The 6,000-nt window shown below is 35.9% G+C and overlaps 1 protein-coding gene across 1 annotated transcript in view; it reads left to right on the forward strand.

The window, feature by feature from the left end:
* Window positions 1–3,705, forward strand: part of LOC127788560 (serine/threonine-protein kinase ATG1c-like) — a 39,934-nt gene extending 36,229 nt beyond the window's left edge. Inside the window, exon 15 of the transcript XR_008020422.1 lies at window positions 3,491–3,705. The gene's annotated coding sequence lies outside the window, so the exon portion shown is untranslated. The remainder of the gene's footprint in view (window positions 1–3,490) is intronic.
* The last annotated feature ends 2,295 nt before the right edge of the window (window positions 3,706–6,000 follow it).

Raw genomic sequence — 6,000 nt, forward strand, 5'->3', positions numbered from 1 at the left:
ACTTGCCTTCTTGATGAAAATCAAAAAAGAAGAAAAGCCTTTCTTTGAAGTTGAAATCCTTACTCCTTGAAGCTCCAAGCAAGAAAAATAATGGAAGAAGAAAATATGCAAATGAAGAAGGATCAAAGAATAAGAAGAAGAGAGCCACGAGAGAGAGAGAGAGAGAGAGAGAGAGAGAGAAATTTGGAATGGAAGAATGAACAAGAAGGCATAGAGACGTGAGGGGGAAGGAGTGGGTTGCCAACCGCCCCCTTGTTTTTACCTTTTTGCCCATACTTCATGCACACACACACTTAATACTTCATACCTATTTTGGCCATTTTACATCATTTACTTTTTCTTTCCTCTTTTCTTTATTTCCTCATTTATGGATTTCTACAATTACCCTTAACTTTTTCTCTCCTCCAATACATTCATGAAACCCACAATGGTCATTTACCACATTTCCCATTTTCATTTAATTATAACACCACTTTTTATACATATGGGCCCAACCCCAAATCAATGGCCCAATACATTTGTTAAGCCCAATGGGCTAACTCTTCAACTTGGTCCCAACCCATTTCATTTACTTAAAAAAACAATACCACACAACTTGCACTTGGGTTTAACCCAATTTTAGTAGCCCAATCCATTTTAGCCCACTAAGTTGGACTTTTCAACCATTTTCATTTCCTTTCTTCATTTTCTTTATTTCTCCTCTTTTCACCAAATATAATAATAACATTTATAATTTATTCACATAAGAAAAAATATTTTCCCAACATTTAATTTAATAGGGGAAAAATTTTCAATGCCAAAAAAATAAAATAGTAATAAATGCCTTAACCCACTAACAAGTTGTTACAATTGCTATCTGCCTTCGAAAAATGCTCGACAAATAACAGATTATGCTATTTGGAATCCCCGTTAGAGCTGTTGCTGCCTCTGCTAGACCCTTGCGCTCCTTGCTCTCTTCCTTGTTCTCCTCGCCACCACCGTCGACATCCTCTACCTCGTCTTCTGACCAGAGTCTCCCAAATACTTTAATGAGTATGTCACCATTCGAGGCTTCAACCTAAGCTCGATGTCCATTGTACGTTCTTGTGCAACAACACGATAAAATAGCGTTGTTTTTATAATTTCCCGATAATTTGGGAATAATTAATAACTATTAATCTAATCGGGAACAACTAAAAATTATTAATTTAATTTGGAACGGTTAATAATTATTAATTATTGTATTTGTGATGATTATCGAATAATTATGGGTTTAAAGGAAATATTAATTTATTTTGTGTTAGAGTGATGGGCAATTGATTATTGAAAATTTGGGGTATAAGAGTATTAATAAGTGGTGGTGTTTGTGGTAATTTTTGAAAGTAAGGGGGTTTAAATGTAAATTTCGGAAGTGGTAAGGAATCATTTTAAATATAATGGTGTGTGTATATATTGTTGAAGGTGCCGGTGGCGCGGGCGGTCGCGCTTAGGTATGGCTAGGCGAGGGACGCAGGATCGAGCTAGGCTTGGAGTAGGTACGACTGGAGGAAAATTGCTGATTTTAATCAGCAGCCCAGTCCTAAAGCAACGTCATTTTGGGGCTAGGCGGTGGGCAGCCAGCAGTTGCCACACGGCGCACGCTGGGTAGCCCACCATTAACCTTTTTAAAGCCCTATTTTGGGGATTATTCAGGAAGCAAGTTTCAGCAGTGGAAGGGTGAAATTAAAAGGAAGAAGAAGGCGTACGAAGTGTGAGAAATTGGAGAAAATCAAGGATTAAACTTGGTTTAATCCAAGTTTAAATAGCCAGGTAAGTAGGGAGAAATGCATTAATAATTCCTTAGGGTTAGAATTTAATTTTGAGTTCATTTTTATTAATTTTGGAAAGTTATATGTTAATTTACAGTGTGTATTATCTTGGCGGCGTACGAGCGTATAAACACTGAAATCTGCTAATTAAAGGCAAGTTCTTTACTTTCGTGATTCTCATTCAATTTATGAATTCTATGTTCTCCCTCAACCTGATTTGGTTATAGAAATTAATTGTGAACGTTATAGTTAATTATTATGCGAATTTTATTAAATTAAATTAAATAGGAGACTTCCAAGGTTTAATTCAGTAAGTGCTTACGGGGTATTGTATCGCCCCTATTTCATCGGGAATGATGCTGAACCTGGTTTGGGATAGGTTCTTAGTGAGTCAATTGTGGTTGTGGGTACCCTTTGGGGTGAGTCGTTGTAACCAGGAGTCTTAGGGTTTTACTTGTGTGAGTCATAGGGTGTGGGATATACAGTTACTGACCGTCGATCGTTGGGTCGTGGCAGTTGATGATTGGATGTATGGGCGTCAGTTATCAGCTATTATAATAGACCATAGATGGGTCGGGCAAGCTGGTGCCGCCGGACACCCACCCTTGGTGTTATGCCTATCATGATGTGGTTATGGTTTTATGTAGGCAAGAGTGGTAATAATAGGTGACGTGAACTGTCAACCGATAAGGTAACGTGTTGACTGTTTGGTGACACTGGAGCGAACCATAATTAGTTTAAGGGCGACTGTTGACTGGTTGTTCCTAGTCACGGATTGTTGACCGGTACCTGATCATTGTCAACCGGTACCTGATCACTGTCGACCAGCTTTGCCATTATGTGGCATTTTGCGTGACATTATAGTGCATGAGATTGAGCTTACATTCATTAGGGGTCATGCTTTGTATGTACGAGGAAGTGTACTCATTGGCATAACTCGATTAGCCTATTGAGTGCCAACTTGGGTATGATAGGCGAGCATGTGCATTTAGAGCATTTTGCCTGTGTGGGTTCTTAAATGGGCGTAGCATGATCTGATGCTTAGCTTATGGAGCTTTGCCATCACGTTAATGCTGCAAGAGCCATTGCATTGCATGATTATCGTTTGATTTGGTATATGATTGGGGACTATGGTATGGAGTTGACCCTCGATAGCTATGAGTGTGAGCTGGGCTCCAGATAGCTATGATAGGAACTCCGGTATGTGAGTGTGATAGGAGATTTGGGCTCATGTGGATCGTGTTGTGGGAGCCTCGGGCTCATGGGCTTTATGCTAGCCAGCTCATGGCTGTGGCAGGTTTGTATGTCAGGACTTGGGTGCCAGGATGTGCATTTCCTATGTGGTCCCCAAAGACTGTTACGTGCATTGTTATATTTATGCGGAGTACTGGATTCTCTGTTACACGGTATGGCATGTCACGTTCATATGCTGCATTGCACTTTGTGCGAGAGTATTCTGGGTGAGGGATATATTTTCAACATTGTCATTGTTATGTTGCGAGATATACTTCGATTGTGGTTTATTTCTTGTTTATTTTTGTCTAGCAAGGTATATGTCAGGTATAACTATTTTGGGTTTTGGTCTGTTTTACCTACATTTGGTGGGATGTTCTGGTGTGGGAGATCTGTGTCTAGCCTTACATCAATTCTTTTATTATGCTTGTTGAGCCTTGTGGCTAATCTTGTTTTTATTATCATTCTAGGTATAGGAGCTGGCGCAGTGTCTAGACTATTTGGCGTGTTAGTTGCAGATAATTGTGTATACAGGGAAATCTCGACTAAAAAGATCCGTAAGGTGTGAGTTGTGATTAGGGGCACGGACAGTGTGGCTTGTTTGGCTTATCTGGTTATTATGTTGTAATCTATGATTAAGCCCTTGAGTGGTGTATTTCCTTTTCATTTGGGCTTCCGCTATTGTATTATTTGGGGTAGAACCCCAGCCCATGTATTTGAGTTATTAGCAAATTGTAACTGAAAATTGAGAAAATTCTCGGATCATCATAGTTTTTCCGTTTGCATTAACGAACCAAGCCCAGAAATGGCATCATTTTGCTAACATGTCCATTATTTTACATGTCAGCCTGTCACATCAATCGTCATGTAAGTTGATGCACACACTTACTCGATTGAGTATAAAATTAAAACAAAAGAACTCGATGAACAAATTAAAACAAAAGTCAGAATTAGATAAAATTGAAAATTAACCCTTAGTTCAAGATTGAACAGTCTATTCGACCTTAATAAATTAACAAAGACAAGACATGTTTTTAAATTTAGCAAAATCATTCTTGTTAGTCTCAAGGGGATAACCATTTACTCATGATAACAAAAACAAGTATTTTTACAAAATTAAATTCTTTCAAGTTATATAGAAAAAGGGTAATGATAAAAGTGTCTCAAAATATTTTTTCTATTATTTTTTATCTTCTGCCAAGATATAGTTGATTACTTTTTTTATGTAGTCAACCAATTTAAACCAAAAAGTTATCCTTAAACTTTCTATCTAAAAGTGGTCAACCATTTGCTTAAGAGGAGTCGACCATTTTTATCCATTTAAGTTGACGTCTTCATCTTACTATACTAGTTGATAAATTGGCTTGGTATAGTCGACTAATCTTCTCCAATAACAAAAACCACTTTGCCATATAACGGACTGGTTGACTAATTCTTATGAAGTAGTTGACAATTTCCTTCTAGAATGCTTTAGTGTATTCTGGATTGCTTTTTTGGTCGACCAAATGAAAGAACCTGGTCGACCGATGCCACATAGCTTCGAAAATTGATCTTGAGCCAACTGTTTTATAATTTCTTTATTCTTTTTTTTCACTAAATCAATGCGTAATCAATCTAGAATTCATTCTCTATGATCTATAAAGTTTTGAACACATTATTTCAAGTCAAACATTCTTTTCCATTTTGGTCTATCTGGTTAAACTAATTTTTAAGACTAATAAGCTATGTTTTTCACCAAAGCATCTTTGACAGTTTGTTTTGATTTAGAGTTAGAAAAAATTTTCCTTTGTTGATTATCATTAAATGCTCTTGATGACATATTTTTACTCTGTTTCATTGACTCATTAGCAAATACATGCTTTTCTTCTTTTCTATGTAGCTGAAAGTCTTCAGGGAGAAAAGGGTTTTATAGCAGATCATTTTTTTATTTGAACTCTTCTCTCCAATGGTTGGAAGAGGTAAATGGGCCTTTAAATGGAGCTCAACCACCTTCATTGAAAACCACTAATTGCTCTAAAAATTGTAAGAAAGAATAAGCTATTCAAGAAGCTTTCTAGCATTCAAGTGTGGTGTGTAACTTGGCTAGTGCTCTTCTTTTTTTTTTATTGTTATAAAAAGGTTGTAACTTAGAGTCTTATTTTATGCTTTATTTGTAGTTTATATCTCACTTAAATAAGAGTTTATTTTACCTATGTCAAGCTTATTCTTGTTGTGTAAGGGAGCTTATATTAAATTTTCTAACTTCTAATAGTGGCCAGTGAAATTTCTCTTTGATACTTAGTGAAACCCTAAACTTTACCTCGAGAAGAGATGACGTAAGATTTAGTAAATCAAATCTTTGTAAGACTTATTGTACTGTGTTTGACTTTTGTTTGGTTTTGCTTATCTTATTTATCCTAAAAAATCACATTAGAAAGGTTAAATTCTCATTACAAATATTTTTTTTATAAAATTTGTTAAGTTTTCTTAAAAATTTTAAAATCCCTATTTACTCCCACTTGGACATTTTCTGGGCAACACTTACTATATGGAAAATTTTGCAAATAGCTCAGTTTAGTTGCATCTCTACTTGTTGAAGAATTTTAATTTTCATATGGTATTAGGACAATTTTGGTGAATCATAAACTAATCATTGAGGGTTTTGTAAAATGAAAGTGTAAGATCAAATTTGGGTTCTAAATTTGTAAATTTAGGGTAAATGATGCGTAGGGAAACCCATTCTCATGCCTTACCTACCCTTGGCAATTATTTCAAATATCCCACTATGTAACTAATATGTACTCACAAAGTAGGGTATCTATTACCATTGATCACAATAAATAGTCTTTTGACTAGTTTTAAATGTCTTCTCAAATATGAATCCTTAGATTTAATGTAGCAACCCGCTAGTAGATTTAGGCGTTATTGGTAAGTTATTTGGATATTTGAATTTTTGTCTTAATTAATTGTGAGAAATAATTTATGTGTTGATAAAAGGAGA

This window comes from Diospyros lotus, chromosome 13 (genome assembly GCF_014633365.1).
Source record: "Diospyros lotus cultivar Yz01 chromosome 13, ASM1463336v1, whole genome shotgun sequence".
In the NCBI taxonomy this organism is placed as follows: Eukaryota; Viridiplantae; Streptophyta; class Magnoliopsida; order Ericales; family Ebenaceae; genus Diospyros; species Diospyros lotus.